Raw genomic sequence first — 25,967 nt, forward strand, 5'->3', positions numbered from 1 at the left:
CGGGGAAGGCCCAAACAGTGAGAGGCCCCGGTACCGCAAAAAAAAAAAAAAAAAAAAAGAGTTATGACTCTTTACTTTGATGCCAGAAGGATTGATGATAATTAGAGACCCAAGTGGGTGCCCAGGGAAAAGTCCCAGGCTCCAGACCTACAGTCCTGTTGCTGGCATTGTGTAAATCGAGATCACGACGGTGCGCTGGCCAGCCGTTCTTGGCCCACTAACTTTGACCAAATAAATTCTTGTTTTACTAAACCCAAAGCAAAATGTGCTGACTAAGCCTTCTTTACCAGTAAAATTGTATTACATTTCTTTGTGATAGGAAAGGTTAGAACAACAATATGTGACCTTAACAACTCTGGGCACTGAATCTGCACTATGTCACCTGTGAAAAAAAGAGATGTCCCTCCGTTCAAGTCGCAGAATTTATTTGGCAAGTTATGTACCTTTGTGCTAAGAGATGACGGACATTTTTTTTTTTTAAGCAAAATTGACACTCCCCATCCTTAAATAGCTTATAATCCAGTTGGAGAAATAAGGCCAGTCCACCTAGAATTATAGATCATAGAACTAAGGAATGTTTTATGTTGAAAGCTGCTAAAGACCCATCTGGTCTGAAATTCCCTACCAAGGTGGAACTCCCCATACAAAGTACTCTGCACTAGAATCTGTCATACAGCGTGAAGTAAGTCAGAAAGAGAAAGACAAATACCGTATGCTAACACATATATATGGAATCTAAGAAAAAAAAATGTCATGAAGAACCTCGGGGTAAGACAGGAATAAAGACACAGACCTACTAGAGAATGGACTTGAGGATGTGGGGAGGGGGAATGGTAAGCTGTGACAAAGTGAGAGTGGCATGGACATATATACACTACCAAACGTATAATAGATAGCTAGTGGGAAGCAGCTGCATAGCACAGGTAGATCAGCTCCGTGCTTTGTGACCACCTAGAGGGGTGGGATAGGGAGGGTGGGAGGGAGGGAGACGCAAGAGGGAAGAGATATGGGAACATATGTATATGTATAACTGATTTCACTTTGTTATAAAGCAGAAACTAACACCATTGTAAAGCAATTATACTCCAATAAAGATGTAAAAAAAATAAATAAAGTCAAAAACAAAACAACAGAACAAAACAAAAAAACAAAGTACTTTGCAAATAGTCTTTTCAGCTTTGTACCAACTCTCCTCTGGTGAGGAAACTACTATTAATTTTTTTAATTAGAAAAGCTGTATTTGCTTAATGTAACACATTGAAAAAATATGGCAGAGTATCAAAGTAAAAAGTCAAGCCTCACCTCAAATCCCTCACCTCCCTACCATTTGCTACAGGATGCTAAGAATGGCTATTTTCTATACTTGTACAAACACATATATGGACATTTGCACCCCATACTTTCAATTGTAATCTGTTTTTTAAATTAGATAACATATACAATATAAAAATCAAAGGGTATGAAAGAATATACAATGAAAAGAAAGTCTCTTCTATCCCTCTCCCTCTAGCACCTCAGTTCCGCTCTCCAGAGGCAGCCACTGTTACTACTTTTATATGTATCCTTCCAGGGATAGTCTGTGCGTTTTACAAGCATATATGTTATTATTATTATTATTATTTTTTTGACCACACTGCATGGCATATGGGTTCCTAGTTCCCTGACCAGGGATCAAACCCACCCCCCCTGCAGTAGAAGCATGGAGTTTTAACCACTGGACCCCCAGGGAAGTCCCTCTTTTTTTTTTTTAACACAAGTGTTAGCAGATTAAATACAATATTTCCCCCTTAATTACATATCTTAGAAATTATTCCATACTTAGAGCAAGCTGCTTTATTCCTTTTAATAGGTGCATGGCATTTCATTATATGGATATGTCATAATTTAATAAATCAATCTATTTATGACTATTTTGGGGTTCCTGCCCTTTTGCTATTACAGACAAGGCTGCAATGGATAACTTTGACTATACTACATATTTTTCATACGCACGCAAGTTTGTGGGATAAATATCTAAAAGTAGAATTGTTGGATCAAAGGGCAGATACATTTGTTATTTTGATAGATATTGCCAGTTGCTCTCAGTAGATGTTGTATCAATTTGTATTCCATTCATCAACTATGAGAGTACTTTTTCCCCATGCTATTACTAGGATATTAATTACTTTTTTTTTAACTTATGCCAACTTGGTAGGTTAAAAATAGTTACCTTTAGCTGTTTTCATTTGCACTTCTCTTATGAATGAAGTTGAGCATCCTTTCATATATGTGAGAGTCATCGTGTTTATTTTCTGTGTGCCGTCTGTTCATATCCTTTACCTGTTTCTCTATTTTTTTCTCCTTGTTGCTTTTCTTGTAAATATTAGGCTTTATATATACATACGTTTTTGAGAATAAGAACAATTTAAATTGAAAATTTTTTCCAGTTTGTTATTTCTCTTATGACTGTTTTTTTCCATGCAGGAATTAAAAAAAAATTTTTTTTAATTTTTTAATTGTTCAATTCAGTGAATGTAAATGAAGTAAGCCAGACAAAGAAAGACCAATATTATAGGATCTCACTTATATGTGGAATCTAAAAGAATGGACCTCATAGTAACAGAGTAGGAGGCTCATTACTAGAAGCTGGGGGTGGGGGAAATGGAGAGATGTGGTCAAAGGATACAACTTTTCAGTTATAAGATGAATAACTTTTGGGCTTCCCTGGTGGCTCAGTGGCTGAGAGTCTGCCTGCCAATGCAGGGGACACGGGTTCGTGCCCCGGTCCGGGAAGATCCCACATGCTGCAGAGCGGCTAGGCCCGTGAGCCATGGCCGCTGAGCCTGCGTGTCCGGAGCCTGTGCTCCGCAACCGGAGAGGCCACAACAGTGAGAGGCCCGCGTGCCGCAAAAAAAAAAAAAAAGATGAATAACTTTTGGAGACCTAATGTATAGCATGGTGACTAGAGTTAATAATAATGTATTGTGTTGAAGTCAACTAACATTGTAGATCAACTAACTAAACTAACTATCTAACTATCAACTAAACTATCTATCAACTAACTATCAAGTAAATCAACTAACATTGTAGATCTCAAGGGTTCTTACCACCATCACCAAAAAAAAAAAAAAGGAAACTTGGTGAGGTGATGGATTTGTTAATTAGCTTGATTTTGGTAATCATTTCACAATGTATATCCAAACATCATGTTGTTTACCTTAGATATATACAATTTCACTTTCCAATCGTATTTCAGTAAAACTGGGGGAAAAAAAGATGAAACTTATTAGTATTTTCTTTTACAACATCTTGTTTTACCTATTTATTTTAGTGTTTGTTTTACCATACTGAGCGAAGTTTGTCTATAGCAAGATACAAAAATTCTACCACGTTCTCTTCTAGTACATTTGTTCTTTCACTTTTCACATTCCAACCTTTCCTCCATCTGTAATTTATTTTGCTTTAAACTATAAAGTAGTGATCCAATTGTATTTTTTTTTCCAGATTGCTCTTCAGTTTCCTAACATCTTTTATTGAATAACCCATTTTGGGGAATTCCCTGGCAGTCCAGTGGTTAGGACTCTGTGCTTCCACCACAGGGGGCATGTGTTCAATCCCTGGTTGCGGAACAAATATCCCACAAACCCCCCGGCACAGCCAAAAAAAAAAAAATCCATTTTTATTTAATTTATTTTTTTGGCCCCGCTGCATGGCTTGTGGGATCTTAATTCACTGACCAGGGATTGAACCCGGGCCAAGGCAGCAAAAGCGCCAAGTCCTAACCACTGGACAGCCAGGGAATTCCCTGAATAATCTATTTTTAGAATACTATCTTTATAATAAACTAAATTTATATATATAAATTATATATAAAATTTTACACATATATATGTTTCTGGGCTTTTAATTTTGTTTCATTGATCTATCTGCCTACTGTTTCTTTTGGTTTGTTTGCTTTTTGTTTTGGCTGCATTGGGTCATCGTTGCTGGGCGCAGGCTTTCTCTAGTTGTGCTGACCGGGGGCTACTCTTCATTGCAGTGTGCGGGCTTCAGTAGTTGTGGAGCATGGGCTTAGTTGCTCCGTGGCATGTGGGATCTTCCCGGAGCAGGACTGGAACCCGTGTCTCCTGCATTGGCAGGAGGATTCCTAACCACTGCACCACCAGGGAAGTCCCCTGCCTAGTGTTTTTTTTGTGTTGTTTTTTTTTTCCCTGCCTAGTGTTTAAAAAACAAAATTCAACCAAGTAAATTTGAAGATCTAATTGACTTTATTTGGGTGGAATCTCATCTAGCAAATAGAAGAGCCTCCAAGGAGTTGTACAATATGGAAGGTTTTTATGGGAAGAAGGGTGGGGAAAGGCAGCTATTAGCAAAAGAAAAGAAAAGATTATTTTTAGGCTAGGGCATCTTTTTTTAGAGGAAGGGAGCAGCAAAGGTTTTATCATGCAGATTGGCTTTTCTTGGTTGGGGGAGGCGGGGTGGAAAGGGAGAGGGCCCATGTGACAGATTACCTTACTGGTGCTTGATTGGAAAATTCCAGACTGGTTGGTTAAGATTACATTTCTGGGAGAGGTTGAAACTGCAATTAGATCAGGTATTAAATCTAGGTTTGGCGTCATGGGCTTTTAACATGAGTGATGCCATTTTGGGACTGTGGTTTTCCTTTTAACTTTCCTCATGTCCCTTACCACACTGTTTTTATTATTCTGTGTTTAATATGTTTAATACCTAGAAGAGATGGTCATCTTTCTTTTTCCAGAATTTTCCCAGATATTCTTAGAATATAAATTTTAAAATTGTGTAGTTAAAAAAAACTCGATGTTTTAATCCTGGTTATGTTAAATGTGTAGATTAGTTTATTGTGAATTGACATCTTTATAATACTGAGTCTTCCTACCCAATATATGTATTTTCCTCCTCCTATCAGACTATTTTTTTTTTTTTGGTGGTACGCGGGCCTCTCACTGTTGTGGCCTCTCCTGTTGCAGAGCACAGGCTCTGGACGCGCAGGCTCAGCGGCCATGGCTCACAGGCCCAGCCACTCTGAGGCATGTGGGATCTTCCCAGACTGGGGAGCGAACCCGTGTCCCCTGCATCGGCAGGCGGACTCTCAACCACTGCGCCACCAGGGAAGCCCTATCAGACTATTTTTTGAGGCAACCCATTCTATCATTGGATGATTCTGATAGTTTTTCAATTTCCCGTTGTTTTGAGGTATATCTCTTTATATTTTCTAAGCAATAGTTCTAATTTTGTCATTTGAAACTATACAGGAGTTAACATTTAAAGTGTTAAACATGATCTACAAAAAGCTACATCAGCGCTTCTCAACCTTCTACATCATGGAACACAAAGGAAATTGTAAATGTGCAGTGAACACTGGGGTAAGTAGATGAACTTTTTGCAATCCAAGGTGATGGTGTTGGTAAGGAGAGAAGCAGGCTGCTCCAAGCCCTAGTTCTGCTGACTTGCTGAGGGAGCTACAGCTGGGACCCTGTGAAACCCCCCTAGGGCACATCATCTGGGAGGCTCTTCATTAGAAGTTCCACTCCTTGCCCCTCTCCACCTCATTTCTGCTCCCCAGACCTGCTTTTCTTTCTAGACCTTAATATACCAAGCACATTCTCTCTCTCTTTTTTTGTAAAAATTTATTTATTTCATTTATTTTTGGCTACGTTGGGTCTTCGTTGCTGCCCGCGGGCTCTCTCTAGTTGCAGTTGCAGCGAGTGGGGGCCACTCTTTGTTGCGGTGTGCGGGCTTCTCGTTGCGGTGCGCGGGCTTCTCATTGTGGTGCGCGGGCTTCTTATTGCGTTGGCTTCTCTTGTTGCAGAGCACCGGCTCTAGGCGTGCGGGCTTCAGTAGTTGTGGTTCATGGGCGCAGTAGTTGTGGCTCACAGGGTCTAGAGCTCAGGCTCAGTAGTTGTGGTGCATGGGCTTACTTGCTCCACGGCATGTGGGATCTTCCTGGACCAGGGCTCGGACCCTTGTCCCCTGCATTGGCAGGCGGAATCTTAACCACTGCGCCACCCGGGAAGCCCCGCACGTTCTCTTTTCGGGACCTTTGCCTTTGCTCTTCCCTCTGCCTAGCTGGCTATGGCCCCAGAAGTTTGCACAGCTGGCTACTCATTCTCTAGCTCACTGGGCAATCATACCTAAAGGAGCACCCCTCTCCTGCCCCAAGTCATGCTACTTTCTTGGTATCACATCAGTTTTAGAAATTTCCAGATGATTTGTGTGTTTGTTGTCTCTCCCCCCACCACTAGAATATAAGCTCCAAAAAGGCAGAAGTCATGTCTGTTTTGTTCTCTTCTGTCCCCAGAGCCTTACACAGTGCCCTGCCCATGCACTCAGTTTGCTCTGTGAATGAGCCAAAGGGCTTCCTACTCTGGATTTTGAAGGATCTTTTTCATGACCACTTCAGTTCTTATTCCCAGCTTGACCTCTCTGTACCTACCTACCTACTTCCCACAACCAAACTTCTTGGTCTGATCAAAGGGCTGCTGGAGGAACTGTCCAGCCAGTTATGACTCCTGCTATCTACACTGTCTCCCCACTGCTTTGGCCATCCTGGCCACAGAGACACCACAGGACCTTATCATCTCCCTGGCAGAACCCAGATAATACTGTCTGCAGTATTCTCAGGATCCGTTCAGTTTAGTAACCTTATCAAAAACGGAAATGAGGTTAACTTGGCAGGAAATGAGGTCAGTTTGGCAACTGTTGGTGAAACATTGTACAATGTAAGAGTTAACAGTCTGAGTTAACAATGCAAGCCATGTCATACAGCAGTGCAACAGGAAGATCAAATGGACCATGAGCCGTGCAGGGCAATTTGGGCTCAGAGAGGGAATATCCCAGTAAACTGATGGTTGATCGCTTTCTGTGTACCTTGGACAGGTGAGTGAGTGTATAGTGGAGCACTGCTGGGTCATCCCAACCTGGGATAAAGATCTCTCAGGGCATTGTAGGAGAATGGCTTTGGCTAAAATCAATAAGCACCATTTTTTAAGCCTCCCATACCCTGTGCTAAGCATCTGTTATCTCTACTCCTCCCAATACCCCTAAGTTGGTGATGTTAACCATTTCAGAGAGAATGAAAAGGAAATTTAAATGACTAAAGGACCTACCCAAGGTCACAGGGTGTGTGATAAGGCAGGGAGTCAATCCAGCCCACACACCCACCCCAATTGAGGCTCCGGAGGCGCAGGCTCAGCGGCCGTGGCTCACGGGCCCAGCCGCTCCGCGGCATGTGGGATCTTCCCGGACCGGGGCACGAACCCGTGTCCCCTGCATCAGCAGGCGGACTCTCAACCACTGCGCCACCAGGGAAGCCCCAGTCTATTTTTTAAAATTGAAGTATAGTTGATTTACAATGTTGTGCTTCATTTCTGCTATAGAGCAACGTGACTCAGTTACACACATATATACATTTTTAAAAATATTCTTTTCCATAATGGTTTATCCCAGGAGATTGGATATAGTTCCCTTTGCTATACAGTCTAATGAATTCTTTTGCAAGCAAACATCAGTTTGAACCTATCTACTGGGATATAACATGCTTAATCAATTCTGAAACGTTATATTTAAGCCTTTGGAATTATTCTTGTTAATGGGCCACATACAGAAATAGAAGTTGAGTCAATATAGAAAGAAAATCTACAGAAAAATCTAGGATGGTTATCAGAGATGATCAGCACACTCAAATTTCCATATGTTACAGTCCATCAAAGCTAATAGGTATAAAAGCTAATCAACAGAATAGACCCATAAATGAAAATAATGATGCTATTAATGTAGATGAGGGGGCTTCCCTGGTGGCTCAGTGGTTGAGAATCTGCCTGCCAATGCAGGGGACTCGGGTTCGAGCTCTGGTCTGGGAAGATCCCACATGCCGCGGAGCAACTAAGCCCGTGCGCCACAACTACTGAGCCTGCACTCTAGAGCCCGTGAGCCACAACTACTGAAGCCCACGCACCTAGAGCCCGTGCTCTGCAACAAAAGCAGCCACCGCAATGAGAAGCCTGCACACTGCAACAAAGAGTAGCCCCCGCTCATCACAGCTAGAGAAAGCCCGTGCGCAGCAACAAAGACCCAACACAGCCAAAAATAAATTAATTAAATAAATAAAATTTTAAAAATGTAGATGAGGGATACAGTTGAGCTGATTAACCTCCTGTTTCAGTCACATCTTTCCTGAACTTGTGGAGACCATGCTGCAATTATAACCAGAAAGAACAGAGGCTAATTAGAATGATAACTCCATGTGGAGGACATTTAAAGTTTTCATTGCAGGCTCATATCTCCCCATTTCTCCTGGATAATTATCACCACTGGCTGCCTCCCCCTCCCTCACTGCTAATCACACACACACACACACACAATCTGGCAGTACACCAGGATGTTTGAACTGGCACTAGGGAAAGGAATAAAGTTCTTCTTGGCTGGGAGGTGCAGTCTGAAAACTGCCAACAACTATTGTTCCATTCACTTGTAGAAACTTGACTGAGACAAAGTGGTTGACCTACAGAGAGATGCACAGACAAGAAAAGGAAGGGGAGAAAGAGAGAGTCAGTCTTACTTGCCATTGCCCTTGAGGCTGTTTCTGTGGTTGTCTAAGCTAGTAGAGCTGGGTTTCTTTCACTTGGCACGCTAACTGTTTACCGTTTTCATTCCAAGCACCTCAACCATCAGCTTTCTATTTGAGGTTCATCCCTTCTGATGGGGGAGAATTCTGTTTTGTGTGTATTGGTGTGTGTGCGTGTGGCCTCACCCATTCTTTCCTGGGAAATCTCCCTTCCAGTCTCCGCCCCTACCAGCCATGTGTTCTCAGGAACTGTACATAAGTTTTAATACTCACTTGAAATAAAGTTAATTCTACTTTTTAAGTCAGCCTCATCTGTTTGGTGTTTTTCTTTCATTTTACCCCTAAAACTAGATGTGGGCAAGCCTTGGTGTAAACTGTGGAATAGAAGATAAAGCACTAGAATAGACTCAGGGGCCCGGATCCTCGCCTGGCTGTGTGACCTTGTGCAAGTTTCTTGAAAGTTTTTGAATCTGTCTTTGTCTGTTAAATGAAATGAGTAGGTGCAAACATCTAGTACAATGCCTGGCACACATTGCATGCTCAGTAAATGTTTGTGAAATGAATAATTTAATGAGGGAATTGAATCCTAGTGTCCCTTTTTGAGTTTACTATATGGACAGTAAATTCCTTTTGGTCTTTAGAGCTCTACCCCACTCTTAGTTCACTGAGACCAAAGGTTATACCCCTCCTCTCCTGTTTGTTGAAATATCAAAACCCTGGAAGACAGCATTTGATTGGCAGAGCTTCTGTCACATGCCCCAAGGGGGCAGTGAGAGGAACTTCCTATTGAAAGAATCTTCTAGAGGGCTTCCCTGGTGGCACAGTGGTTAAGAATCCACCTGCCAGTGCAGGGGACACGGGTTCAAGCCCTGGTCCGGGAAGATCCCACATGCCGCGGAGCAACTAAGCCCGTGCGCCACAACTACCGAACCTGCACTCTAGAGCCCGTACTCCGCAACGAGAGAAGCCACCGCAAAGAGAAGCCTGCGCACCGCAATGAAGAGTGGCACCTGCTCGCCGCAACTAGAGAAAGCCCGCGCACAGCAACGGAGACACAAAGCAGCCAAAAATAAATAAATAAAATAAATTAAAAAAAAAAAAAAAAAAAGAATCTTCTAGGGACACTTGCAGCTTCCTAGTAATTAATTTATGCTCAGGAGCTACTAGTAAAGTGAATACCAAGGCGAACTTATCATAAAATGATCACACTATACTTCAAAATCAAATATATTCATGGAGTCAATTATTTGTGCCTTTTCCCCACTCCTTTGGGAGAATAATCGGATTTGTCTACTGGAACTCAACAGCTTTGCCATCAACCAAAAACATTTATGAAGCTTCAGACTATGGTAGAAGAGCAGGGGATGTAAAGAGGTGGCAGGTCCAAACCTTAATCATGAAGACCTTGGCCATTGCAAAGACAATATTACTGCCATAGTGTTCATTTATAAATCAGCAAGTATGTTTGCTATAGGAACTTCTAAAATATTCTAGGGTCTAGATTGTGATGGCAGAGGACCAGAGGATTTTTTTGGGGAGGGGGCCATGTTGGCCGGCTGGCGGGTTTTAGTTCCCGGACCAGGGATTGAACCCACATCCTCGTCAGTGAAAGTGCGGAGTCCTAACCACTGGACCACCAGGGAATTCCCAAAGAGGATTTTATTTTTTATTGTTTCCCAGTTTTAGTGAGCTATAACTGACATAACATTGCATTATATTAAGGTATACAACATAATGATTTGATATATGAAGCTTGCAAAATGATTACTGTTAAGGGATTTTGAAACAATCTCGGTAACTTTCATTTTTGGTTCTGTAATGGATTTTCATCTCCTTATTGACTCTTGTATACTAAATGTTTATTTCCTCTGATTATAAATGTATCCATGGATTCTTATCCCATAGTGTATAAGATCACTATTATAGAAAGTTCAGATGCTAGCGTAACTGGTGGCTCCTTCTCCAGACGTCAGGGCCCGCTCACTGAGGTGCAGGTTCTGCGCACCCCAGCAGATGCAGTCCTGCGCAGGCACAGCTGGAACCCCTAAGGAGTAGTTTTCTGACTAAGACTGACCGAAGGTTGGCTTGCTCCTCCTGCGGTTAAGTTTAAAGGAGCATTTTCCAAGGGTCTTTTCTAAACCAGAAATGTAGATTTGCCCTTGTGGTCTAGGTAAACACCTTCCCTCCTGAATTAGGCTCAAGTGTTAAGGAATCTCATGGTGCAGTAAATGCCCTTATTCAGGTTCACACCACCTTGCAACCCGATTAAAAGGAGCAAAGTTTAGGCTCTGTGGGGTCCTGATCCTGGCAGAAGCAGTGACCAGTCTCACCTGGGGAGACTTCTTTTACTAACTGTTGTCTTTTGAATAGTTGTTTTCAATAATCAGCGTCAGCCACAGCCAGGGGATCCTCAGTCCCCTTTTCTGATCCTCAAGCCCAATCAGTCCTGCACCTTGGAATGCCTTTTCTTCCTGCTTACCCCAGAGCAGTCTGAAGATAGTGGCTCCTGCTGGGCCATTCCTGTGCCCTGGGGCTAGGATCTGGAGTTTCAAGTCATCAGCAAGGGAGAGTCCTTCCTGAGCTAGTGGCCTTGTCTTTCACCCAAAGGCAGAGCTTGAAAGAAGATAGTGACTTCAAAGGAAGAGGGAGAATTCCAGACTAGAGATAAGCTCCGGAGAAAGTTAAAGAAAGAAGGATAAACAGAATTTGAATACCATTCAGTCTGTCAGCTAGGTTAAAAAATTAGTCATACATAGAAAAGGAGCTGAGAAGATTAACATTAAAATGTTGACAGATGTTTCTTTTCTTAAAATTGATTTATTTAATTTATTTTTGGCTGCGTTGGTGCGCGGGCTTTCTCTAGTTGCGGTGACGGGGGGTGGGCGGCTACTCTTCATTGCAGTGCGCTGGCTTCTCATCGCGGTGGCTTCTCTTGTTGCGGAGCACGGGCGGTAGGCGCACGGGCTCAGTAATTGTGTCTTGCGGGCTCTGGAGCGCAGGCTCAGTAGTTGTGGCATACAGGCTTAGTTGCTCCATGGCATGTGGGATCTTCCCGGACCAGGGCTCGAACCTGTGTCACCTGCATTGGCAGGCGGATTCTTAACAACTGCCGCCAGGGAAGCCCCAGATTTTTCTTTTAATATGAGATTACAGCTGATTTTTCTTCTTTTTAAAAAATAATTATTCTTTTTTATTGACATATCATTGATTTACAATGTTGTGTTAATTTCTGCTGTACAGGGCAAAGTGATTCAGTTTTCTTTATATCCTTTCTACCAGCAGGTGTTACCTTTTCCATTTATTTATTTATTTATTTTTAGCACTGGCTTTAGGCGCGGGGGCTCAGTAGTTGTGGAGCATGGGCTTTGTTGTTTTGTGGCATGTGAGATCTTCCCGGACCAGGGCTTGAACCCATGTCTCCCGTAATGGCAGGCAGATTCTTAACCACTGCGCCACCAGGGAAGTCCCTACCTTTTCCTTTTTTAAGTTTTTTTTTGTTTTGTTTTTGTTTTTGTTTTTTTTTGCGGTACGCGGACCTCTCACTGTTGTGGCCTCTCCCGTCGTGGAACACAGGCTCCGGATGCGCAGGCTCAGCGGCCATGGCTCACGGGCCCCGCCGCTCCGCGGCATGTGGGATCTTCCCGGACCGGGGCACGAACCCGTGTCCCCTGCATCGGCAGGCGGACTCTCAACCACTGCGCCACCAGGGAAGCCCTAATGACTGGTTCTTATGCAGTATAAATGCATATCTTCTTTGCTTCAGTTTGGGACAGTTATGAAGGGCAATCCTAGCTTCAGAGCTCCCCCAGGGATTGCTGCAGCCTCTGCTGCAACCTGCTACTACTTGACAACCTAACTTCTCTCTTGGCCGCGTCTCACTTCTCTCATTCCCTCCCAGATGTTTCTGAAAGTACTTCCTAATAACCCATCCGCACACAAGTTTGTCTGACAGTCTATTTCTTGGGGTACCCAGCCTCCTGCCATAGGCAATAAATTATTGAGTGGTGGAGTGTAGGTGGGTGGGTTTTTCACATTTTGCTCCCTTACATAAACTGGAATAATTTATTTATAAGACTTGTATAATTTTTAATTTGTGTTTAAATATTACCATTAAATAGAAACTATAAGAACAAGGTTGAGCTAACTTTTAAAAAAGAAACTCTCATGCCCCCATAACTCTCCCCCTTCCCACCCAGTAGTCTCACTACTGTAGCACAAGTCATTTCATTTCTATGTACTTCCCTGAGCAGGGATCACACATGGTCATATTTTTGCCTGGCTTGCTGTGGTGGAAGGAACCACATAGTAATGAAGATTTCTCATAAAGGTGGACTTTTCACTGCTCTATATGAATGCTAAAAGAACAAGGCACACTTGAACCAGAACAGGCATTCAGAGCATTCTGAGAGCCATTGTCTCCCGCTTGGGTCCAGAGCGGGTGAGTGAGTTGTATTCCATGAAAAAGGAAATTCCTGGAGAAACTTCAATTCATATCACACAGCCTCTGAGCCAAAGGAGCAGAACTGAAATCCAGGGTTCTGAGCTGCAGATTCTCAGTGCAGCTTTCTTTCCACCAAAGAAAGTCTCCTTTTTCTTTCTTTTGTGGGGTGGGGGTGGGGGGTCACGCCATGCAGCTTGTGGGATGACCTGGGATTGAACCCCTGCCACCTGCAGTGGAAGTGGATTCCTAACCACGGGGCCACCAGGGAATTCATTCCATTTTCTAAAGGCTGAATATTCTCTGATTAGTATCCTCCTCTAGATGAACAGAGCAGGTGTCTGTTCTCTGACAAGGGCAGAGGAACTCTTGTCCTTGGAATGGAAGAGAATAGAGAAACCTGTTCAAAGGACCTGCTAATCTCTGGTCGCCCTGAGGAAGTATCTGTGGTCCTCAGCTGCCCAGGAGTGACTTCCTCCCCCTACTTTTCTCCAGAGTTGTATTCTCAGGTTTCCCTGGGGACTGATCTCCAGAAGCTGTGGGGAAACACTCTCTCACTAGTTATTGTCACACATCCATGAAACTCCCCATTTAGGAGTCAATAGCTCAGGTTGGGCAATGAACAATTAACCACAAATGGGGTGGTTGGAGACTTCCCTCAAAACTGAGGAATTTCAAAATTGTCTATGTTTGTTGATCCAGGACAGTTGTGCTTTATAACAAGTGTTGATGAGGACATGGAGAAATTGGAAACTTTGTGCATTGTTGGCAGGAACGTAAAATGTTATAGCCTCTGTGGAAAACATTATGGCAGTTCCTCAAAAAATTAAAACTGAAATTACCATACGATCCAGCAAACTCACTTCTGGAGGTATGTATGTATCTGGAAGAATTGAAAGCAAGGTCTCAAAGAGATATTCTCACACCCACATTTACAGTGGCATTATTCACAATAGGTAAAATGTGTAAGCAAGCCAAGTGTCAGCTAATTAATGAATGGATAAACAAAGTGCTATATACATACAATGGAGGATTATTCAGCCTTAAAGAGGAAGAAATCCTGATACATGCTACAACATGGATGAATTTTGAATATATCATGCTATGTGAAATAAGCCAGTCACAAAAAGACAAATGCTGTATGTCTGATTTCACCTACATGAGGTATCTAAATTAGTTAAATTAGTAGAGACGGAAAGTTGAATGGTGGTTGCCAGGGGGAGGGGAATGCGGGGAGTTGTTGTTTAATGGGCATAAAGTTTCAGTTTTGCAAGATGGAAAAGTTCTGGTGATTGGTTGCAAAACAATGTGAATACACTTAACATTACTGAAGTGTACGCTAACAAATGGTTAAGATGATAAATTTTAAGTTATGTGTTTTTACAATTAAAAAACATAAAACACCAAATGAACAGGTCAAAAAGCAAATTAGATATAACTGAAGAGGGAATTAATAAACTAGAAGATATAGCTGCAGAAATTATTCAGAATGCAAAACAGAGAAACAAAGAGATGTTAGGAAACATGAATGATGCAGTGAGAGGTCTAACACACAGACAACTGAGCTCCAGAAGAAAAGAATATAGAAAATAGAAAAGAGATATTATTCAAACACAAAATGCCTGAGAAATTTTCCAGAATTGGTGAAAAATATGAACTCTCTGGTTCAGAAATCAGAATGAATCTCAAGAATAAAAATAAATAAAAATAAATCCAAACTTACAGACTTTTTTTTTTTTTGCTGTGCTGCATGGCTTGTAGGATCTTAGTTCCCCAACCAGGGGTTGAACTCGGGCCACTGCAGTGAAAGCTCCAAGTCCTAACCACTGGACCGCCAGGGAATTCCCCAAACCTACAGTCTTTATAGGGAAACTGCAGAAGATTGAAGACAGGGAGACTATATTAATAGCATCTTGAGAGCAACACAGATGCATGATCAACTACTGAAGGCTGTAGGTAAATGGGTAAGTAGGCAATGGTACATCACACAATGTGTACATTGTACATTAATACATGGAATAGTCAGTGCTAAAAGAAATAAGCTATCAAGTTGGAAAAAATATGGAGGAAACTTAAATGCATATTACTAAGTGAAAAAAGCCAATCCAAAAAGGCTACATACTGTATGATTCCAAGTATATGACATTCCAGAAGAATGCAAAAAAGTTTTGCAAAAACATTGAGATGGTAAAGAGATGAGTGGTTGGCAGGGGTTATTGGGGAGGGAGGGATGAATAGGTGAAGCACAGGATTTTTAGGGCAGTGAAACTATTCTGTGTGATAATATAATGGTGGATACATAGCATTATACATTTGTCCAAACTCATAGAATGTACAACACCAAGAGTGAAACCTGATGTAAACTATAAACTTGGAATGATAATGATGTGTTAATGGAAGTTCATCGATTGTAACAAATGTACCTACCACTCTGGTGACTGATGTTGATAGTAAAGACAGTCTGTGTGTGTGTAGAGGTCTGGGGTAAATAGGAACTCCTTGTACTTTCCACTCAATTTTGCTGTGAGTCTAAAACTCTGAAAAATAAAGTCTATTAAAAAAATCCAAGAGGGCTTCCCTGGTGGCGCAGTGGTTGAGAATCTGCCTGCCAATGAAGGGGACACGGGTTCGAGACCTTTTCTGGGAAGATCCCACATGCCATGGGGCAACTGGGCCCATGAGCCACAACTACTGAGCCTGCACATCTGGAGCCTGTGCTCCTCAACAAGAAAGGCCACGACAGTGAGAGGCCCGTGCACTGCAATGAAGACTGGCCCCCGCTCGCCACAACTAGAGAAAGCTCTCGCACAGAAATGAAGACCCAACACAGCCAAAAATAAATAAATAAAAATAAATTAAAAAAAAAATATCCAAGAGGATGAAAGAACACCCAAGCATCCAGAAAGAAAAACAAATAACCAACAATAAAAGGACAATTACGCTGACAGCAAATATCTTAAAACAAAACAATAATTTAAAAAAATTTTTAACAAACAGACTTGTGGTTGCCAAGGGGGAGGGGGAGCTGAGGAAAGGTTGGATTGGGAGTTTAGGATTAGAAGATGCAAACTATTATACATAGAATAAACAAAATGGCCCTATTGTATAGCACTGGGAACTATATTCAATATCTTATGATAAACCATAATGGAAAAGAATATGAAAAAGAATGTATATATATGTATAACTAAATCACTTTGCTGTACAGCAGAAATTAACACAACATTGTCAATCAACTATACTTCAATAAAATCCATTAAAAAAAAAGAAGCAAATCCAAATAAATTCGAGAAGCTGCAAAAAAAAAATTTTTTTTTTAAATACACATAACAGGGACTTCCCTGGAGACACATTGGTTAAGAGTCCACTTGCCAACTCAGGGGACATGGGTTCGATCCCCGGGCCGGGAGGCTCCCACATGCAGCAAAGCAGCTGGGCCTGTGTGCCACAACTACTGAGCCTGTGCTCTGGAGCCCGTGAGCCACAACTACTGGCCCCGTGCGCTTGGAGCCTGTGCTCTGCAACAGGAGAGACCACTGCAGTGAGGAGCCCAGGCAATGAGATGAAGAGTAGCCTCCGCTCATTGCAACTAGAGAAAGCCCGTGCGCAGCAAAGAAGACCCAATCCAGACAAAAATAAAAAATTAGGGCTTCCCTGGTGGCGCAGTGGTTGAGAGTCCGCCTGCCGATGCAGGGGACGCGGGTTCGTGCCCCGGTCCGGGAAGATCCCACATGCCGTGGAGCGGCTAGACCCATGAGCCATGGCAGCTGAGCCTGCGCGTCCGGAGCCTGTACTCCACAACGGGAGAGGCCACAACAGTGAGAGGCTCGCGTACCCCCAAAAAAACAAACAAACAAAATTTAAATAAAATAAAATACACATAACAAGAATTTAAGGTTGGTTATTGCTAGGTATGGTCATGCCGTATTTCCTACTCCCTTACCCCTACCCTCTGTTTGTCCTCATTAATGTGGATGGTAGCTTTTATTTTCTAAGTAGGAGAAGGGATAGGCCAACGTGAAGGAAGAGAGGAGAAAGTTTATTGAGGGAGGAAAGGGTGTTTGGTTTTAAATAGTGATGTTGACCTTGGGAGAGAAGAGATCTAGAAAAGCCATTGGTTCCATTTTAGGGGGGTAAGATTATTCCTACATCAGTCTCTATGGGCAGGGGACCACTGCAGACACTTTCAGTGATGGTGCCCATTGTATAGGAGCTTAGAACTCTAGATACATGATCTCATTCGGTCTCTGAGAGAAGTTGCTCACCAACTCTGTTAGACAATGCCAACCACAACATTTCTAGATATCTTGGTTGGTGTTATGCTTCCTGCTATTTGTTGGTTGAAATTCTGCAGTTTCCCTCTGATTCCAGCATTTCTTTTTGCTTATGAGCAGAGTAAGGCAGGATAAGGTTTTGAAAATTTTTATCTCCAGCCTGAACCTTTCTCAGGAACTCCAGGCTGCTAACTGAATATTGCCACTGGAATGTCTAAATAAGCATCTCAAGTTTAATATGTCCAAAAATCAAGCTCTTGATTTAGTCCTTTCAACTTGCTTGTCTTGCTCTTTTTCCTCTCTCAGAAAATGGCAACTCCACCCTTTGAGATGCTTAGGCCCAAAACCTGGAAGCATCTTTCTCTTCTTTTGTCTCTCGTTCCTCATGTCCAATCCATCAGGGAATCCTGTTGGCTCTATCTTTCAAAATATATCCAGAATCCAATCACCTCTCATCACCTCCACTACTACCATACTGGTCCAAGTCTCCATCATCTCTTACTTGGATTACTGCAATAACCTCCTTAACAGTCACCCATGGTAGGACCTCAATAAATAATTGTTGAATGAATAAATGAAGCAATTCTCAGGTATGAGTTATCTTTGGCTGTTTGATGGGTCATGGTTAATCTTGAGACTCTTTACCATATTTTGGAGAGAGAGTGGGAAGAAGTAGTATTTGGGCAGCAAGTACTGTGGGTCCATTGAGGAAACAATGGGGTGGAAAGTTGAAGCAAACTTGAAAAATACAGGAGAGAGGAATCAGTAGAATTGGGACTCTGAGTGGGAATCAGCAAAGACAATCCAGGTCACTGAGTGTCCTTGTCCCTGCTGTTGTGATTGCCTATCCTTTGCCTGTATAGAGAGCCTGGATGGATACCCTGCTTCCCTCTGTTGACCCATCCAACCTGGGGTCCTGTGAGGTGATTTCCATGAAGCCTGGAGGTGAATGACCCTCACCGAAGACCAGGTGAAGAGCAGTTTCCTTCTGAGCTTCAGAGATGCCTCCAATGAGGGAGGGAATTGAGTGAATCAGGCAAGCTCCTGGAACTTGGGCTGAAGAGGAAAGTAAAGGAAGGCATCTAGGTGTGGCTTGGCCTGAAATTGCTTCCTCTGCTGCTGGGCAGCCCCATGTCCCCTTCTCCTCCCTCTCCCCATAGGAGACCCAGCAGCTGCTTCCAACAGTCTGGGTCTTCTGCCTATATTAAGAGCCCTTCCAGAAGTTCATCCTTCTTTCCCCTGACTCTTCTTAGCCATTCTTCCAGTAGGCACCTAAGGCCTGGTCCCCTTCTCTTGGTCACTCAGGGACTCTTCTCCAGACCAGCTAATGGAATTTGGTTTGGAGAAAGTGCTTGGCTGTTGAAATTGAAACAGCCAATGGAATGGAAATTGAACTCAACCTCTACCTGTTGAGTTCAATTTCCTCCTCTGGGTGTGTTTTAGCTTCCAACTGGGATCTTTGCCATAGTAATTATAATAACCACACTCTGTATGGAGGATCTTAAAGCTATATAGGCAAGCAAACAGAAAGGAGTTCTTAAGGAAAGTCAAGTAGTTATCAGAATCTCCAACCCCACCAGACCCAGAAGCTCTATACTCGCCTCCCCATAACTTAGTGAACATTGTTTAAGCAGCTTGAAATTCTTTCTATAACCACATTAAAATTGGATATCCTGAGGGAAAGGGAAGTTTCCCCACCCCAACCCTGCTCCTCCCCAAGCCCTCCCCTTCCAGCCAGTAGCAGTGTTATTCACCTGACTGCTTGAGAGAAAAACCTAGAAGTTCACCTTCATTTTTCCTTATCCCTCACCTCTCATCCTGTGTATCAACAAGGCGTACTGTATATGCAACTAGAGATGATCATACTAAGTGAAGTAAGTCAGAAAGAGAAAGACAAATACCATATGACATCACTTATATGTGGAATCTAAAATATGACACAAATGAACCTGTCTATGAAACAGAAACAGAATCACGGACCTAGAGAACAGACTGGTGGTTGCCAAGGGGGAGGGGGTTGGGGGAGGGATGGAGTGGGAGGTTGGGGTTAGCAGAGGTGGGCTGTTATATACCGAATGGATGAGCAACAAGGTCCTTTTATAGCACAGAGAACTATATTCAATATCCTATGATAAACCATAATGGAAAATAATGTTTTATAAAAGAAGGTATAGGGACTTCCCTGGTGGCGCAGTGGTTAAGAATCTGCCTGCTGGATGTGGGCCCAGTGCGACTGCATTGTCTGATTTTTCAAGAGAGGCCAGAAAGTGGGTTTTCGTATAAAATCTCCTGAATCTGAAGTGCTGACAACTAATTCAGCTGAAAAATAATTATAACTGGGGGTACTTCTGGACTGCTGGCCATGTTCTTGCCTTGACCTGGGTGATAGTGGCATGGGTGTTTATTTTATACCTAGTTGTTAAGTTGAACATGTAGGTTTTAAATAATCATCTGTGTGTATGATATGTTTCATAATAAAAAAAGTGTTTTTAAAAGGAAAAAAAAAAAAAGAATCTGCCTGCCAATGCAGGGACATGGGTTTGATCCCCGGTTCGGGAAGATCCCACATGCCACAGAGCAGCTAAGCCCGTGCACCACAACTACTGAGCCTGCACTCTAGAGCTCGTGAGCCACAACTACTGAGCCCATGCACCACAACTACCGAAGCCCGTGTGCCTAGAGCCCATGCTCCACAACAAAGACAAGCTACCGCAATGAGAAGCCCACGCACCGCAATAAGGAGTAGCCCCCACTCACTGTAGCTAGAGAAAGCCCATGCGCAGCAACGAAGACCCAACGCAGCCAAAAATAAATAAATTAATTAATTAATTAATTAATCAAAAATTTAAAACTAAAAAAATAAAATAGAAGGTATATGTGTGTGTGTGTGTGTATATATATATATATATAACTGAATCACTTTGCTGTATAGCAGATATTAACACTACTTTGTAAATCAACTATACTTAAAAAAAAAATTCAGGGCTTCCCTGGTGGCGCAGTGGTTGAGAGTCAACACAACACAACAAAACAAAACAAAAAAAGAACAAGGCCTGCTGTGTCTACAGAATATGCCCAGAATCTATTTTCTTCTCTTCACCGCTTAGTGACCGTTGTGTTTGTGTTGAACAACTGCAGTGATGTGCTAACTGGTCTTCCTGCTTCTACTCTTGTCCTGCTGTAGATCACTCCCCCCGAGAGCAGCCAGAGCCATCTTTCAGGGACAAGCCCATCCCACTATTATTCTGCTCATAACCCTCCAAAGGCTCCCACAGAACTTCTGATACGTTTCAAACTTCTTACCACAGTGCGCGAGGCTCTGCGTGATACGGCTCCAGCCTTCCTCTCCAGCCACACGTCTTATTACTCTCCCCCTCAGCCACATGGCCTTACCTGCTTACCTGTGCCGAGTTTGTTCCTGCCTTAGAGCCATGGGATTTGTTGTTAGCAATGCTTAAAATGCTTTGTGAAGATTTCTTCATGGCTGGCTCCTTAGTATTTAGAACTTAACTCAGTACTATCGCTCCCTAATGGAACACCCCCAAACTCAGTGGCTTCAGAACAGCAGTTATCTATTTCGCTTATTATCTATCTGTAATATGGGTAGGGCTTGATGAGGAAGATGCATTTTTGTTCCACATGGCGACAGCTGGGGCAAATCAACCGAGATCCGAGGATCTGCTTCAGAGATGGCTCACTTTCATGGCTGGCACGCTGGGGCTGGCAGTCGTCTGTTAGTTAAACCAGGGTTGAAGGCGAGGGACCTTGGTTGTTCAAGGGGTCCCAAGAGAGTCAGGTGGAAGCCGTGATGTCTTTTATGACCCAGCCTAAGAAGTCACATAGCATCACTTCTATTGTACTTTATTAATTTTGCAAGTCGAAACACCTGTCCAGGGACTTCCCTGGCGGTCCAGCAGTTAAGTCTCCGGGCTTCCACTGCAGGGAGCGCAGGTTCCATCCCTGGTCAGGGAACTAAGATCCCACACGCTGCGCGGCCAAAAAGTAAATAAATAAATAAATATTAAAACAAACAAACAAACAAAAAGAAACACCTGTGCAAGTTCAAGTGGAGGAAACACAGGTTCTACCACTTGAAGGCGGAGCGGCAGGGTTCTGCAACAGCACACAGAAATAGGAATACTGCTTTTCCGGATGACTCTCTCTGCCACGGCTACCTCCTCAGTGCAGCCTTCCCTGACAGCCCGATATAAATTCCCTTCTCCTCCTCACCCCGCAGAGTCATTCTTTACCATTTCAGTCTCTGGCTTATTCACAGCAAGTTGTCTTGCCCATTTATTTGCTCACTTGCCGCCTGTTACAAGAATATAGTCCCACCTCCCACCCGCTCCTCCAAGAGCAGGATCCTTGCGTGAAGGGAGGCCAGACCACAGGCTGTTGCACTAGGTCTGGCAGTTGCAGTGGGAGAGGGGAAGGCTATTTAGAGATATGTAAAACCAGTCAGATTTGTGACCGACTGGCTGTGTGGGGGTAAGGGGGAAGGGAGGACCCTGGATTGCTGGTCCATCTCAGAGCGAGGAATACCACGACACTGAAGGTGTGCATGGCTTAGGACCGTCTGGCAGGGGCCATGCTGAGCGCTGCATTACTGGGGGTAAGTGGTGTTAACATGTGTGGAGAGTCTGGTTGGATTGTCACCATACCCCTTTCTTTTTTTTTTTTATGCGGACGCGCAGGCTCAGCGGCCATGGCTCACGGGCCTAGCCGCTCCACGGCATGTGGGATCTTCCCGGAACGGGGCACGAACCCGTGTCCCCTGCATCAGCAGGCGGACTCTCAACCACTGCGCCACCAGGGAAGCCCCATACCCCTTTCTTGACCTTTCCAAGAGTCCAGGCACATCTCCCAGCTCTCTTCCAGTTAGGTACGGGCCAGGTGAAGTTATGGCCAAAGAAATGTAAGTGGCAGCTGAAGGATGTCACTTTAAGGCATGGTACTAAAAGCCATCCCACAACATCCTGCCCCCTTCTCCTTCCTTACAGGAGGAGTGTGAACCATGGCAGCATCACAGATGGGAGAGGCCTGGGTTCCTGAATGACGGGTAGAGTCGAGAACCACCTTTTCACAACCTTTTTTTTGGTTCATGACACAACAGTTTTGAAGAGAAAAGGACAGTTGTAGAGTATCCCCACGTACAGGATTTATCTCAATGTTTCTTCATGTTGTTATTTAACTTCCTCCTCTATTCCTTGCATTTGCTGCAAATGGAAAGTCAGCTCTGTAGCTTGATTCGATTCAGATTAACATTTTTTAGCAAGAAGTATTTCAAAGTTAATGTTGTACTTTATATTGCATCCTATCAGGAGGGACATCAACGTCTGGGGTCCCACCTACGGTGATGTTATGTTTGAAGACTGAGCTTAGGTGGTGGTTGCAGATTTCTCCATCATAAAGTCACTTGCCCCTTTTGCAATGAGTATGTAAACTATGGGGTAACCTTTGGTCACCATTGTGACATCCTGTTCCTGACCAATATTTCACCTAATATTTTTAGCATCCACTGTGGTTCCTTCCCTCAACTGTTTATATTAAGTATTTTTCTAGCATTTCTTGAGCAACTTACTATGTACTGTGCCCTCTTCCAAGGGTTTTACCTGTATTTTCTTTAATCATCACCATAACCCTATGAGATAATTTTATTTTCTCCGTTTTATAAGTGAGGAAACTGAGGCATAGAGAGGTGTATTCGTTTCCTATTGCTGCTGTAACAAAAGTCCACAAACTCAGTGGCTTAAAACAACACATTTATTATCTTAGCTTTCTGGAGGTCAGAAGTTTGAAATGGGTCTCACTGGACTAAAATCAAGGTGTAGGCAGGGCTGCTTTACTTCTGGAGGATCTAGGGAAACATCTATTTCCTGACCTTGTCCAGCTTTTAGTGGCTGCCTGCATTGCTTGGCTTATGGTCCCCTTCCAGCTTCAAAGCCAGCAATGGTGGGTCGAGTTCTTCTCATAGAGCATCGCTCCGATCTTGTTTCTATTGCCACAACTCTTCTGACCCTGACTGAATCTCACTTCAGTCTCCCTCATCCATTTTTAAGGACCCTTGTGATGACACTGGACCTACCTGCATAACCCAGAACAACCTCCGTATCTTAAGGCCAGCTGATTAGTCCACCTTAACTCCACCTGCAACCTTAATTCTCCTTTGCTATATAACCTAATATATTCACAGTTTCTGGGCATTAGGACTTGGACATCTTTGGAGGGGCCGTTATTCTGGCTACCACAGAAGGTAACTTGCTTTGTTCACACAGCAAGTAAGTAGCAGAGCTGGGATTTAGGCTCTGGAAGTCTGGTTCCAGGGCCCACATTTTTGATCCCTATGTTTTGCTTTTTTAAAAAAAATTTTATTGAAGTACAGTTAATTTGATCCCTATGTTATGCTTCCTATACAAACGTACTAAGTAACAGGTTTGGAATAGTTTATTATGACTTGCATAATCCCTCCAGCCACCCTTTTCCCATGATTTCATAATTTATCATGAAATTCTCTATTACATTTTGGCTTCCCACAGTATGCTATAATGTCTAGATCCAGAGTCTGGGGCTAGCTGGCTTGGGTTCAAATCCCAGCTAGGTTATTTACATGCTATATGATTTGGGCATGTTATTAAAAGTTCTCTGTGCCCTAGTTTCCATAATGTAACATGGGGAATTAATGATATTTATTCTATAAGGATATTGTGAGGATAAAAAGAGTCATTATAGGGCTTTCCTGGTGGTGCAGTGGTTGAGAGTCCACCTGCCGATGCAGGGGACATGGGTTCGTGCCCCGGTCCGGGAGGATCCCACATGCCGCGGAGCGGCTGGGCCCGTGAGCCATGGCCGCTGAGCCTGCGCGTCCGGAGCCTGTGCTCCGCAACGGGAGAGGCCACAACAGTGGCGTACCACAAAAAAAAAAAGAAAAAAGAGTCATTATAATTAAAATGCTTACATAGCAAGTTCTATGCATTACCTAGACTTGTTTATTGCTTCTGCATATTCCTAAGAGATCACCTGGTCAGATTGGTTTTCTGGCCCTTATCTTTCATCTACAGTCATCAAGTGACACAGGGAACACTCCTGTCACAAAAAACACAAAGCCTCAGTAGAAGACAAGTGGCCCTGTTACAGCGACCGCCAGCACTGGTATAAAGAGCCAATGCCAAATTTTCTTTGAGTGAGCACCAGAGAAAATTTGACCTCTTTTCTAAACAAAATCTGTCAACTTTTATAGTTTGGAGAATACTGACATATTTGCAGCATTGGCTTTTATTGTCATTAAAAAATTTTTTATTTTAATACACTTTATTTTTTAGAGCAGTTGCATACAAATTGAGGAGCTAGCACAGAGAGTTCCCATATATCCAACTTCCTCTACTATTAACATCTTATGTTAATATGGTACATTTGTTCCAATTAATGAACCAATATTGATAAATAATCATTAATCATTAACCATGCTTTATTCAGATTTCCTTAATTTTTTTTTTTTTTTTTTCTCGGTACGCGGGCCTCTCACTGTTGTGGCCTCTCCCGTTGCGGAGCACAGGCTCCGGACGCGCAGGCTCCGCGGCCATGGCTCACGGGCCCAGCCGCTCCGCGGCATGTGGGATCTTCCCGGACCGGGGCACGAACCCGTGTCCCCTGCATCGGCAGGCGGACTCTCAACCACTGCGCCACCAGGGAAGCCCAGATTTCCTTAATTTTTACCTAATGTCCTTTTTCTGATCCAACATCCCATTACACTGAGTTACACTGAGTGATCATGTCTAAGGCTCCTGTTGGCTGTGAGAATTTCTCCTTGGTTTTGATGACCTTGACGATTTTGAGGAGCACGAGTCCCTTTTGTACCATGTTTTTCTGTTGGAATTTGTCTGGTGTTTTTCTCGCGGTTAGACTGGAGTTACGGGTTCTTGCGAGGAAGAGCACAAAGATAACGTCCAATATCCATTGTATGTTATGCAGGTGCACACGGTCAACGTGTGATCTCTATTGATACTGACCTTGATCACCTGGCTGAGGTCGTGTCTGTCAGGTTTCTCCATTGGAAAGTTACTCTTTCTCCCCTTTCCACACTGTGCTCCTTGGAAGGAAATCACTATGCCCAACACACACTTAAGGACTGGGGAATTATGCTCTAGCTCCTGGACGCATGACTTAGTTTCCTAGGGTTTTGTAACGAAGTACCACAAATGGGTGACTTTAAGTGACAGAAATTTATTCTCCCGCATGTTCTCACTGAAGCCTCTAGGGGAGAATTTGCTCCATGCCTCTCTCCTGGCATCAGGTGCTGCTGGCGACCCTTGGCATTGCCAGGCTTGTAGATGCATCACTCCAGTCTGCCTCCACTGGCACACAGTGTTCTCCCCCTGTTGTCTTTGTGGCCTTCTCGTCTTCTGATACGAACACCAGTTACATTGGATTGGGGCCCACCCTAATGACGTCATCTTAACTTGATTCCACCCGCAACACTCTCTCCGAAGAAGGGCACAGTCAGAAATTCTGGGGTTTAGGACTTTAAAATATCTTTTTGAGGGACACAGTTCAACCCATAACACAGGAGAATATCTATATAAATTATCTGGAATTCTTCTGCAAAGGAGATTTATCACATCTTTCCTATTTATGTATTTTCAATTTTATTTATTTTAGTTTTATTTTTAATTGAAGTATAGTTGATTTACAATGT

At 43.2% G+C, this 25,967-nt stretch overlaps 1 pseudogene; it reads right to left on the bottom strand.

The window, feature by feature from the left end:
* LOC112403320 (trafficking protein particle complex subunit 1 pseudogene) overlaps window positions 1-25,132 on the bottom strand; it is a 26,100-nt pseudogene extending 968 nt beyond the window's left edge.
* Window positions 25,133-25,967: the final 835 nt, after the last annotated feature.

This window comes from Neophocaena asiaeorientalis, unplaced genomic scaffold, assembly GCF_003031525.2.
Source record: "Neophocaena asiaeorientalis asiaeorientalis breed wild unplaced genomic scaffold, Neophocaena_asiaeorientalis_V1.1 scaffold276, whole genome shotgun sequence".
In the NCBI taxonomy this organism is placed as follows: Eukaryota; Metazoa; Chordata; class Mammalia; order Artiodactyla; family Phocoenidae; genus Neophocaena; species Neophocaena asiaeorientalis.